The 12955-nt window shown below is 40.8% G+C and overlaps 1 long non-coding RNA gene across 1 annotated transcript in view; it reads right to left on the reverse strand.

Moving 5' to 3' along the window:
• The window catches only part of LOC148353627 (uncharacterized), a 48765-nt gene that overhangs the window by 3610 nt on the left and 32200 nt on the right, over positions 1 to 12955 (reverse strand). Inside the window, exon 2 of the long non-coding RNA XR_015852397.1 lies at positions 7509 to 7644. This is a non-coding gene — a long non-coding RNA (uncharacterized LOC148353627). The remainder of the gene's footprint in view (positions 1 to 7508; positions 7645 to 12955) is intronic.

Consider the following 12955-nt stretch of genomic DNA (forward strand, 5'->3'; position numbering starts at 1 on the left):
AGGTTCACAAACTAATTAGATATAGGGTGGTAACCCACCAAAGCCATCGCGACAACAGCTGTTGAACAAGGAAATACAGTATATTGTATTGATTTACATACGAGGGGTCAGACAACCTTTCACAAGTAGGAAAAGGTTTTGTCCGCCATTTTCACCCCAGTGGTAAGATCTAAAGCCTGAGCCGAGCTTATCTCTTGCTGACTTTTTTTACAATCCACCCGCCATTGCTCGTTGTCTCTGGTTATATAGTCTTGTTTAACTTACATTACGTTACAAAAGACAGGCGCAAGCTCTGGGGCCCTTTGTGCCCTCCCCCCTTTATTGATTAGTCCGTTTTGCTGGATCTCCGAGGGGACTGCGCTTATCAGTGGCAGTGTCCTGCGCTATCAAACCTAGAGAACAGGGTGGCAGCAGGGCTCAGGGTCGGCCAAAATCACCTCTTCCCCTCGCGAGTCCTCTCAAATAAGAAAATCTCACTTCCAAGAAGAAGACACATTACTAATTCAGACTGGAGCTGAAGGCCAACTTCTAAAATCCACTGCAACCCACCAAAATCAAGTCACCTTTATTTGTGTAGGACTAGCCACAATTATGGTATTAATAACAGCCCCTGATCTTAAACCCACATGGCGACAGGGAAAAACTAAAAAAATAACCTAGCAGGAGAAACAGAGAAACCTTGAAAAGGGGCCGACTATGTCAGAGGTGTCCAAACTTTTCAGATACCGGGCCGTATTTGTTAAGCTGAAAATTTGTGAGGGGCGACTTTTCAGCTTGGCATTCTTTGACGGTCTTTAATAAAGTCACCCTCTTAAAACGTTTTGCAATGCTTGGTGATCAGCTTACCGAACCTCGTAGCTTGCCTTCATAGTCCTTTCATTTGACTCGCAGGGTCTTGTGAAAAACTGCCACTTATTCACAGCATTCGTTTCCAGTTAGCTTTTTGTTGTCAGCATGTTTCGTCTGTAAGTGCCTCTTGATATTGTATTCTTGGAAAACAGACACTGCCTTTTAGCAAATTAGGCAGACACAGTCGTTTCGGATTTCAGTGAAAACATACTCCAATTTCCACTTGTCCTGGTAGTGGCAGCAGTCACAGTCAACTTTCCTTTTTGATTGACAGTCGCAATGTCGGTAATAGAGTGGGCTAAAATAATTAAAGAAAGCAAAGGGCAAGGTGGCCAAAGGGCTACCGACATTATGGTGGTATATATTTTTGTCAAAAGTTATTTTATACTGTGGTCAAAATTATTGGTAGGTCACATATCATCAAATTTATGACAGAGGCCACGGGCCAGTAAGACTGTGATCACAGGCCGTAACTTTGGACATGCTTGCCTATGAGGTTATCCTCCTTCCAGGATAAGCAGGTTGCAAGGCATGTTTGAGTGGCCACCATTAACTGTCAGGAGCTAATACTGAAAACAGAGATTAGTTACAGTTACTAGTTATTTCCTTTAAAAAATAATTCCGTTACTCCCCAGATTACTGACATCCAAAAGTAGCGCATTACTCTGAAAGAAAATAGTAATAAATTATCTCACTTACTCAAATCAAAGCCGACCCTCCAAAACTGCTTTAAAATAACGTCATAATAAAAGAAAATGTGTACACCGATCTGTGGAAGCAAGTAACCCTTCGCATTTCTTGGCTTGTGCAATCTTGGGAGCTTGCAAACCCTTCGCCGAGTCACTCCATATTATTTTGTCTTTTTGCTTTCAACTACTCGAAGATCTTCTCCATTTCTCGGTACTCTACGATTCGTTTTGTTTTGTCTCCAGGCATGGTGTATTGCAAAAACAATTTTACGAATAAAAATACCAAAATTTTGCAATCACGATTGCCCCATGGATTAAGTTGTTCCTTTATGAGCCACACGCTGCTTAACATTTGCTACTGGTGACACACAACCAAATATGTACATTTTAACTGACCCACTGAATTCAGTGTTTTACTTTTTTGTTGTAAGTACAACTAAGATGTGATTATATACAGTGAGGAGAATATCCCGTGACAAAAAATTCAGCTTCCTCGTATTCTCTGCTTCAGACAGCCCCACTGTAACTGTATTCAGTAGTATTTTTAGGGAGGTATAAATATGCGTAACAGCGCAGCGGCGCAGAGGTTAGCGCGTGTGCGGCACAGTTATGAGGTCATGAGATCGAACATTCCTGTATGGAGTTTGCATGTTCTCCCCGTGCTTACGTGGGTTTCCTCCTGGAACTCCGGTTTCCTCCCACATTCCAAAAATATGCATGTCAGGTTAATTTGCCGGTCTAAAATGTCCCTAGGTGGGAATGAGCGAGTGAGTTGTCTGTCTTTGTGTGCCCTGCGACTGGCTGGCAACCAGTTCAGGGTGTCCCCTGCCCACTGCCCGGAGATTGCTGGGATGGGCTCCAGAACCCCCGTGACCCTACTGAGGATAAGCGGTGCAGAAAATGGGTGGATGGAAATATGCCCAACTTTCCTGAACTTTGCTGGTTAATTAAGGTTTGTATGTTTTATGTGAATGGAGAAGTAACGCACAGTTGAGTTGCAAAATTGTAATGATAACTATTTACAGTACCATTTATTGAGAAACGTAATTGCGTTCGTTTGTAACGCGTTAGGCGGCACAGCGGCTGAGTAGTAGTCCTGAGGTTGTGCGATCAAATCAAGCTACCAGCCTGTCATGGTTGCCACGGCGCCCAATTCGCCCCGCCCGTGTGGCGCTAGCTCTGGCTCGTTAACAGATTGGCTTTCTTTCTATTTAAGCTCAGTGATCTCACTCACCTTTTGTCAGTCTGTCAACGAACCTCTGCCCCACATGACGTGGATTTTGACGTGGGTTTACTGCCTGCATTTTTCCTGTCCGGTATCGTTCCTGTCTATTGTTGTCCTGTTTATTATTCCCTCCAATTTTCGTTCCCGTCTAGCTTGTCCTGTTTCATTTCGATATCTGGTTTTGATATCAATCCTGTCTGTCCCGTCCTGTCTGGTATCGACCCCATCTGTCCGATATCTGCTCGGGAAATTGGTATTGATCTCGTCGGCCTCTGGCTTCCAGTCATTCCACGCCAGACTACTGCCTAACGTGAATGACTCCCCATTTCCCGTAAAATAAAAGGCTTGTGTGAGAAACGTCACGCTTTTGGGTCCTGATACTGTTCCGGTTCATGACACAGCCTTCCTATGCAGAGTTTGCATTTTCTCCCCGTGGTTTCAAAAACATTCATCTCAGGTTAATTGGATGGTCCAAATTGTCCCTCTAGGATTGAATGAGCGAGTGAGTTGTCTGTCTCTGCGACTGGCTGGCAACCAGTTCAGGATGTCCACTGCCCACTGCCCAAAGATAGCTGGGATTGGCTCCAGCACCCACGCAACCCTACTGATGATAAGCGGTGCAGATAGATGGATATAATACGTTAGACACAACACTGGCACCAATAGACCAAACATGGTCAACATCAACAGTAGACATAAGCAATGAATGAAATTGTGCAAAACTCCACAAAAGCAAAGAAAAGGCTTTATATCTTAACCCGACAATGCAGGAAGCGCCAGGTGATGACATACATCAGGTCCAGATGCTAGCCTGCTAACTCAGAATGCATGCATTGTGCAACATCCGGGTTCCTCCTTCTCCTTTCCTCAACCATCAGCCAGGCAACAGGACAAGACAGGAAAAAAAAGAGTGAAGTTGACATTAATCTTAAGCAATAGAATATAGATGTTTTAAGTCTAGGTTTAAACTCTTAAGGGTTGCAAAACTTATCCCTGAGGGCAGAGCATTCCAAAGTACCAGGGCTTTAAAGGGGAACTCTCTCAGGCCAGCAGAATTATTGGCTCTTGGAGTCACAAGTAGTTTAGCATTTTCCAAGTAGAGGTTCCAAACAAGAACATATGGCACCAGTAAATCAGAACGATAAGAGGGGGAAAACCATACAAACTTTTGTATTTTAGTAGCATGACCTTAAATGGACAGAAATCCAGCACAGGTCAGCTTAAACTGGGGTAATATAATCAAAATGTGCTGTCCTAGTCAAAAGTCTCGCTGCAGCATTTTGCATCAGCTTCGGACCTTCAATCCCCGCTTGACCAGATGAGGCGATGTAACATCATCATTTCAGCATCATATTTAAACAGCATCCAAAGAATCTTTGTAATATTGCGAAGGTTAAAAAAAATTCGAAACTAGTTATACTGTTCACAAGTACCGTATTTTCCGCACTATATGGCGCACCATGTTATAAGGCGCACCTTCAATGAATGATATATTTTAAAACTTATGCCATACATAAGACGCACCCCATTATAAGGCGCTATAAGTGCATGCTGGTTTAAGATCAGGTAATTGTGCAATTTTGTAATTGTAATCCTGTGCAGTCCTTCGAGACATTTTTGGGATTAAGGGCTATTTACGGTAAATAAATGTGACGACTTGACTACAGTAGAGAATGTAGTTACTTTATGCAACCTCTAGATGTTGCCACGCTCAAGGGAATGTCAACAAAATATTCAAAAAGGTCAAACTTTATTAACAAACAAGCTTTCCACAACTCCATTCACTCCCAAAATAAATAAACAGCCGTTTTATTATTTTCTCTGAGGTAAAGCATTTTCGTGACACATCTTTGAACAACATCGACATATCATTTTATTTTTTGTCCATTTAGTCAACACGCAAAGAAAAAAACGTCTGATACTGTTATTTTAAATGAAACGTTAGTGCAATCGCAATAAAGTGACACTCGTAATGTGCAAAAACAACGAGTGCAAAGCAATAACATAATAACTGTAAAATGTAAAACGTAAACACACAAAAGAAAAACAAAGATCACTCTATAAGCTCCTCATCGACGAATCCCTCGAATTCTTCTTCTGCTGTGTTCGAATTGACCATATCTCAGTGAATGGGCCATCCAACACGTCCGGTGTTTTTGTGCCAGCGCTGTTGCCTTCATACGTATAGTTATCGTACTGACACTTCTGCTTGCCGCTCTTTGTTGAACAACCCACTGTTCAAGTGTCTCCTCTAACTCTGGCCATCTTGCTTTATTGCCACGGAAACTTTGTTGAGTTTTCCTTACTTGGCGGAGCTTATCTTCATCCTTTCTCCACTTCCGTACCATCGATTCATTTAAGTTTAACTCTCTCGCTGCCGCTCTATTGCCGTGTTGTGCTGCGTGACTGATCGCTTTGAGTTTAAACTCGGCGTTGTACGCGTGTCTCTTAACAGGAGCCATTTTCTTATACAAATGCACGTATGAAAGAGAATCTCGCTCTCTCTCTCTCTCTCTCGCTCTCTCTCTCTCTCTCAAACGTGACATTCTGAATAATTCTGCGTTTGTTTAAGGTAAATTGTGCTTTACATCTTCACCAGTCATAACCCTGGATTCAGACAAATACTGTATTTGTTGAATATGAATTAAGCAGTTTAATGGGGTAGCCATTTTGCCACTTAGTAAACAAATACAACACGAGCCCCGGCAACTACCAATCGTTTAATATTTCCCAGTATGCACAGCGCGAAAAATGGAGTCGGTGGCTGTTTCTCGTAGTTGCGAGACCTTGCGAATTTAATATTGAGCCATATATAAGGCGCACTGTGTTATAAGGCGCATGGTCAGCTTTTGAAAAAAAAACAAGACTTTTAGGTGCGCCTTATAGTGCGGAAAATACGGTAAATGAAATGACAGACTACAGTCAAAAATTACACTCTAGATATTATATTTTTCAAGGTTCAGAGCAGTGTTCAAAAAGTCACAACAGTAAGCTGAATCAACAATCAACATCTCATTGTTTTCAAGATTTAGGTGCAATACATCAAATGAGATCCATCTTTTTAATTTCGGAGAGGCAAGCCTTCCAGTATCCACAACTAAACGGAGCAGTTCCCTCCAATGGCTTATACCTGTCACCTGCACAGCAATGAAAAATTATACGACCGAAGAAGATCACCAAACAAAAGGATATAAATACTGAAAAGGAGGGGCCAAGTACGGAGCCCTGTGGAACGCCACTGGTGAAATCAAAAGGCTCAGAGGTCACTTTGTCGTAACTATCACTGTCTGTTCTGTCGGAGAAGAAGGAACTAAATCATGAGAGTACAGTTCTTGAGATATCCACCCTTTTTTAGATAATCCAGTGATATTTTATGGTCCACGATGTCAAAGGCAGTGCTGAGATCCAGTAGCAATAATGTTGATGAGGTGCTGGAATCCAGTCTAAGATGAAAATGAATTTCTCCTTCAAGACGGTCTCAGTAGAGTGATTGGCCCTGAATTATGACTGCACAAATTCAAAAGATTACTTAAGAGTCATTCAGCTACTCTATGACAACTTTTGAAAGATACATTAAGTAATATTTGACTGACAGTTGTCACTCCTATCTTACAGTGCAACAGGAAACTAGTCCTACAAAGCAGAAGGAAGAAGAACTAACTACAGTAGCCCTTCCCTCTAATTTACCTGGTTAGCCGTGTTAGCCTAGCCTTGTCGGGATGTTCTCCAGCATGCTAGCCTGATTATCATTACACACAACTTCCAATAGTCCCTACATTATTGAAGTACGTTTATCATATGTGTTACACATTCAGTACTCATTTAAACTTAGAGAAAGTGTGCGTTACATTTAGACCAGTTTGATTTTTTTTAAAGAAAAATGCTACTTTTGTTCGCGACCGCTCAGTAAAATCTCGTTTTTGACCGCTATTACATTAGAAACTCTGTACTCTGATGAAGTTTTTTAACATTTTTCGACATTATAGAGGACAATTAGGTTTTCAGTGATCTCCAAATTAAAACACCAAGATTACAACATTGTCAAATTTGGAATCAAACTTACGTTTTGGTTGAAAGTGCAAAAACATCATTTGTAATTTATTTTATAGTGTTTATATCTTTTTCCCCCCCTCGTTATAGTCTCGTTTGTTTCCTAGAGGAATCTGCCACACTGAACTGTGGAAATTAGGAGACCTGCCTCACTGAGATAAAAGAATGGATGTCACTCCACTTCTTGCGCCTTAACTCTGAAAAGACCGAAATTCTAGTTAATGGTCCATAAAAACGCCGCAACTTGTTCTCTAAAACGTTTCTGAATATTGACAAATGTCACCCAGAGTGACTCAGTCAAAAATGTAGGTGTCAGATTTGACTCTAATCTGTCCTTTTAAACGCACGTGAACAGCTTTTTTTCTATCTTCGCAACATTGCTAAAATTCGCTCTATGCTTTCTCAGTCGGATGCGGAGATTATAATTCATGCGTTTGTTGCCTCCCGTCTCGATTACTGTAATTTACTACTTTCCAGTCTCCCAAAATCCAAAACCAAGAGCCTTCAGCTGGTACAAAATGCTGCAGCGAGGCTTTTAACTAAGACAAGAAATTTTGATCACATTACCCCAATTTTAACTAACCTGCATTGGCTCCCTGTTAGCTTAAGATGTGGTTTCAAGGTTCTTTTGGTATTAGACAAAATCATGCATGGACTTGCTCCCTCATATCTTTCAGATTTAATTTCCCACCTACATTCTGGTCCGGAGCCTCCGCTCTGAAAATGCTGGTCTACTAGTGATCTCAAGAGCCAAGAAGAGATCCGCAGGTTCGAGAGCATTCTCCAATCGGGCCCTGGTGCTGTGGAATGCCCTGCCCTCTGAGATTCGATCTGCGGGCAGTGGAACTGTTTGAATCTAGGCTTAAAATACACTTATATTCTATATCTTATGAATGACTTGTATTTCATGTTAACAATATTTTTGTATTGATTGTTATTGCAACAACTGTTGCAGCCTGGTCATCCTGGAAGGGGAATCACCTCATGTGCAGCCCCATCTCAAAGTTTCTTCATTTTTCTCATGTTGAGCTTATTGAGTTTTTCCTTGCCTTCATGTAGGTTTGAGATCAGGGGATGGTGTAATAATAGTCTGTGGTTTGCAATGATATGTGGTCTGTGCAGCCCTTTGAGACTCCTTGTGATTAAGGGCTATAAAAATAAACATGATTTAACTTGACTAGATCTTCGTAAAATTACCTTCTGGCAGACTCACAATGGAAATAGATAGATAGATAGATAGATAGATAGATAGATAGATAGATAGATAGATAGATATTTTATTCATCCCCTAAGGGAAATTCACATTTCCAGCAGCATCCCTGGGCTGAGAACAGAACAATAATAAAGCCAAAAGAATACAATATACAAATACCCAGTGTGACGTGCAAATGCCCACTGTAGCGTGTTATATAGAGTAACTAAATAGTGCTACACAGAATACATATTGCAGTAAGATTCGGTAATATCCAATGTAGGTGGTGTGGTTTAATGTGGGCCTTAACTCTGCCGGGTGGAGTTAAAGAGCCTCATGGCACGAGGAAGAAAAGATCTTTTCAGTCTGTCCGTAGTACAAGACAGTGACAGCAGTCTGTCGCTGAAACTGCTCTTCTGTCTGGAGATAATGCTGTGTAGTGGATGCGATGGATTGTCCATGATTGACCTCAGCTTTTTCAGTGCTCGTCTCTCAGCTACTGTTGTTAGGCTGTCCAGCTCTTTGCCCACAACAGAGCTCGCTTTCCTAGCCAGTTTATTGAGACGAGAGGCATCCTTCTTCTTGACGCTGCCTCCCCAACACGCTGCCGCATAGAAGAGGGCGCTTGCCACTACTGTCTCATAGAATATTTTCAGGAGCTTTTTGCAGATGTTGAAGGAGGCCAGCCTTCTGAGGAAGTAAAGTCGGCTTTGCCCTTTCCTACATAGAGCTTCTGTGTTGGCAGTCCAGTCCAGTTTGTTGTCCAGCTGCACACCCAGGTATTTGTAGGTCTGGACAAATTCTACACATTCTCCCTTGATGGTTACAGGAACCGGGTGAGTTCTGGTTCTCCTGAAGTCCACCACCATCTCTCTGGTCTTGGTGGTGTTTAGGTGCAGGTGGTTTGCGTCGCTCCATCGGACAAAGTCCTGAATCAATTTCCTGTACTCCTCCTCCTGCCCGTTTCTGATACATCCCACGATCGCAGATGGCATCAATTGATAACAAGATCAGCTGTGTCGGAGAAATAAACACTTACCAAGTTTACCTGGGATCTAAATCCATGGCAACAAGCAAATATGAATTGATTGAATAATTTTCTATATTTAGAATAGAAACAGTTTTTGAGTCAACCTGCAAGTGTATCATTCAATGCCCTAAGACTAATTTGCGTGACCAGAACTATATCATTGCAACAGTTGTCAATCTTAACAGACCATCACAACACATAACATTAATGGATAAATAAATGAATGTCCTTTGTTGTCATTATACAAGTACAACAAAATCTTAGGGCTTCTGTTTTCAGTGCGATGCAAACAAATTTTTAAAATGTGCAGAAGGATTAAAAAAATTAAAGACTCAACTTGTTAATGATATAGGTGTATGTTCACAGTGGCAATTGTATGCTACATTGTGCTAATGGATGCTGGAGATGGGACCCACAACTCCACATTCCACCCACCATTCCAAAATTTCTGAGGCGAAACAAAGAACATTTGTAGGATTTTCCGTCACAGGACAAATGTAGTCATTCCACTGTTTCACAAGGTTTTCAGCAAAAAAAGTTTTCCTTTTATAATCGCACCACTATTTGGAATGGCGTGGTTATGTGACCCTCACCCAGCGATATTATTGGGCACCAAAGGCTTGGAATGGATGGTGATGACTCCATGATTTCAGACGCCTGTTCAGATGATCCTTTGAATGGCAAGTAGTATCTGTTCAGGTGAACATACTGCATTGACTGGGTTTCACATTTTTCCAAATCTATTTTTGGGTTAAAAACAGAATCTATCATATTTTGATTGGAAAAAAAAATACAATAGAAATACTACAAAGTACTACTACGGTTATGCTATGATACAAAAATACTATTTCAGATATTTTACGAGAAAAATACAACTCCAGTAAAGTAATATAAAATACTAAAAGAATAATACTGTAGTATGGAAGTATTTAAGAAAAACTACAAAAACACCATTACAGTAACACTATGAAACAATAATACAGCATAGACATTGTGACAGAATTACTAAAAAAATACTTCTACAAAAATATTATGACAGAAATACAGTTCTACAAAATACAACTACAGTAATATTACAAAAATACTACAGATATACTTCAAAAACTATACTAAGGAAATACTACAAAAATAATACTGTAGAAATACTACAAGATACTACAAGATAAAAGTACTGTAATGCTATAAAAATATTGCAGAAATACCACAAAAGACTGTGTCACGGTTGCCATGGCGCCCAATTGGCCCCGCCTGTGTGGCACCAGCTGCGGCTCATTGACAGATTGGCTTTCTGTCTATTTAAGCTCAGTGCTCTAATTTTTCCTTTGTCAGCCCGTCAACGAAATTCTCCTACGGGGATGAATAAAGTATCTATCTATCTTTCTATCTATTTCAAGGCAGTGGAGTATTTCCGACGCTGCGTGGCTCACATTTTCGTTTTGTTTTACTTTTTTTTTAATCTGGCGTTTTTCATCATATTTTATTTAGCCTTATCTCTTTAGGTTAAGTTTGGGGGTGATAGAGCACCACCAAAAACAGGCTGGTTACGCCCATGCCTGAGTGACATTGTAGAATTTTATAAACTTCCAATGCAGCAATGACATGCACTCCCGGATCATTATCCATTATCCAATTAAGACATGGAACCATGGGTGTATCCCGCCTGTTTTGGGGGTGGTCAAGCATCCTTAAATTCAGCCCAAGAGCCCCCAAAGATTATAGCATTTATACATTTCCCTTAATAAAGCACAGAATTTGCTTGATGAAGAACATGATGAAATACGCTAGACACAAAAAAGTCAAACAAAACAAAAATGAAGATAACCCAGCATTGGAAATACTCCACTGCCTTGAAATGGTTGACTCCATTTGATTCCTGGCACTGCTCTGTCCCCACCAACGGAGTCTCTGAAGTCTCATAACATGACCCTTAAAAACATACTCTCACCGTATTACGGTGAGAGTATGTTATTAAGTGGGTATGTAGAACAACTCTTTTACCACCTAAAACTTTGTTATCATCAACAGATGTTAGTCATCATTCTAGCTGCATTGTGAAGGATTTTATATTTTATACAATTAAATGCATGTTATATTTATTGAGTGCAATGAAGATTTTCCGAATGCGAATGTTTCGTTTAGATCTGTTGATAACAGGACTCTGAGGGAGAAGGCCAGACACAGGACGCCATGCACTGATTTGATAAACGCTCGGGGTCCAGACATCGAGGAGATGAGGTGGAGCCCACGTGGGGAGTCTCTGGCCTGCCCATGGGAGGAGCCGGAAAAAGGCGTGGGCCGGGAGAACATCAGAAGATCGAGGGGGAATCGAAAGAGGAGGCTCGACGAAGACTCGTGCGACACTAATTTGGCTAATTCGATGGAGTTCACTTAGTTGATTTGTTTAAGAAATTAAATCTGCCCCCGTGTGGAAATGCTGGTCACTTGCCCGTCTTTTCACAAAAAGAAACAAGCACGCATTGTTGGGACAGAATGTATGTTGTCTTTGGTTCATAGAGTCAGATAACTAATTCGAACAATTTGGTAAACGGTACATTTTGATATTTAGTTACCGTATTTTCCGCACTATAAGGCGCACCTAAAAGTCTTGTTTTTTTTCAAAAGCTGACCATGCGCCTTATAACACAGTGCGCCTTATATATGGCTCAATATTAAATTCGCAAGGTCTCGCAACTACGAGAAACAGCCGCCGACTCCATTTTTCGCGCTGTGCATACTGGGAAATATTAAACGATTGGTAGTTGCTGGGGCTCGTGTTGTATTTGTTTACTAAGTGGCAAAATGGCTACCCCATTAAACTGCTTAATTCATATTCAACAAATACAGTATTTGTCTGAATCCAGGGTTATGACTGGTGAAGATGTAAAGCACAATTTACCTTAAACAAACGCAGAATTATTCAGAATGTCACGTTTGAGAGAGAGAGAGAGAGCGAGAGAGAGAGAGAGAGAGCGAGATTCTCTTTCATACGTGCATTTGTATAAGAAAATGGCTCCTGTTAAGAGACACGCGTACAACGCCGAGTTTAAACTCAAAGCGATCAGTCACGCAGCACAACACGGCAATAGAGCGGCAGCGAGAGAGTTAAACTTAAATGAATCGATGGTACGGAAGTGGAGAAAGGATGAAGATAAGCTCCGCCAAGTAAGGAAAACTCAACAAAGTTTCCGTGGCAATAAAGCAAGATGGCCAGAGTTAGAGGAGACACTTGAACAGTGGGTTGTTCAACAAAGAGCGGCAAGCAGAAGTGTCAGTACGATAACTATACGTATGAAGGCAACAGCGCTGGCACAAAAACACCGGACGTGTTGGATGGCCCATTCACTGAGATATGGTCAATTCGAACACAGCAGAAGAAGAATTCGAGGGATTCGTCGATGAGGAGCTTATAGAGTGATCTTTGTTTTTCTTTTGTGTGTTTACGTTTTACATTTTACAGTTATTATGTTATTGCTTTGCACTCGTTGTTTTTGCACATTACGAGTGTCACTTTATTGCGATTGCACTAACGTTTCATTTAAAATAACAGTATCAGACGTTTTTTTCTTTGCGTGTTGACTAAATGGACAAAAAATAAAATGATATGTCGATGTTGTTCAAAGATGTGTCACGAAAATGCTTTACCTCAGAGAAAATAATAAAACGGCTGTTTATTTATTTTGGGAGTGAATGGAGTTGTGGAAAGCTTGTTTGTTAATAAAGTTTGACCTTTTTGAATATTTTGTTGACATTCCCTTGAGCGTGGCAACATCTAGAGGTTGCATAAAGTAACTACATTCTCTACTGTAGTCAAGTCGTCACATTTATTTACCGTAAATAGCCCTTAATCCCAAAAATGTCTCGAAGGACTGCACAGGATTACAATTACAAAATTGCACAATTACCTGATCTTAAACCAGCAT

This window comes from Urocampus carinirostris, chromosome 13, assembly GCF_059441175.1.
Source record: "Urocampus carinirostris isolate Australia breed hairy pipefish chromosome 13, RoL_Ucar_1.0, whole genome shotgun sequence".
Classification (NCBI taxonomy): Eukaryota; Metazoa; Chordata; class Actinopteri; order Syngnathiformes; family Syngnathidae; genus Urocampus; species Urocampus carinirostris.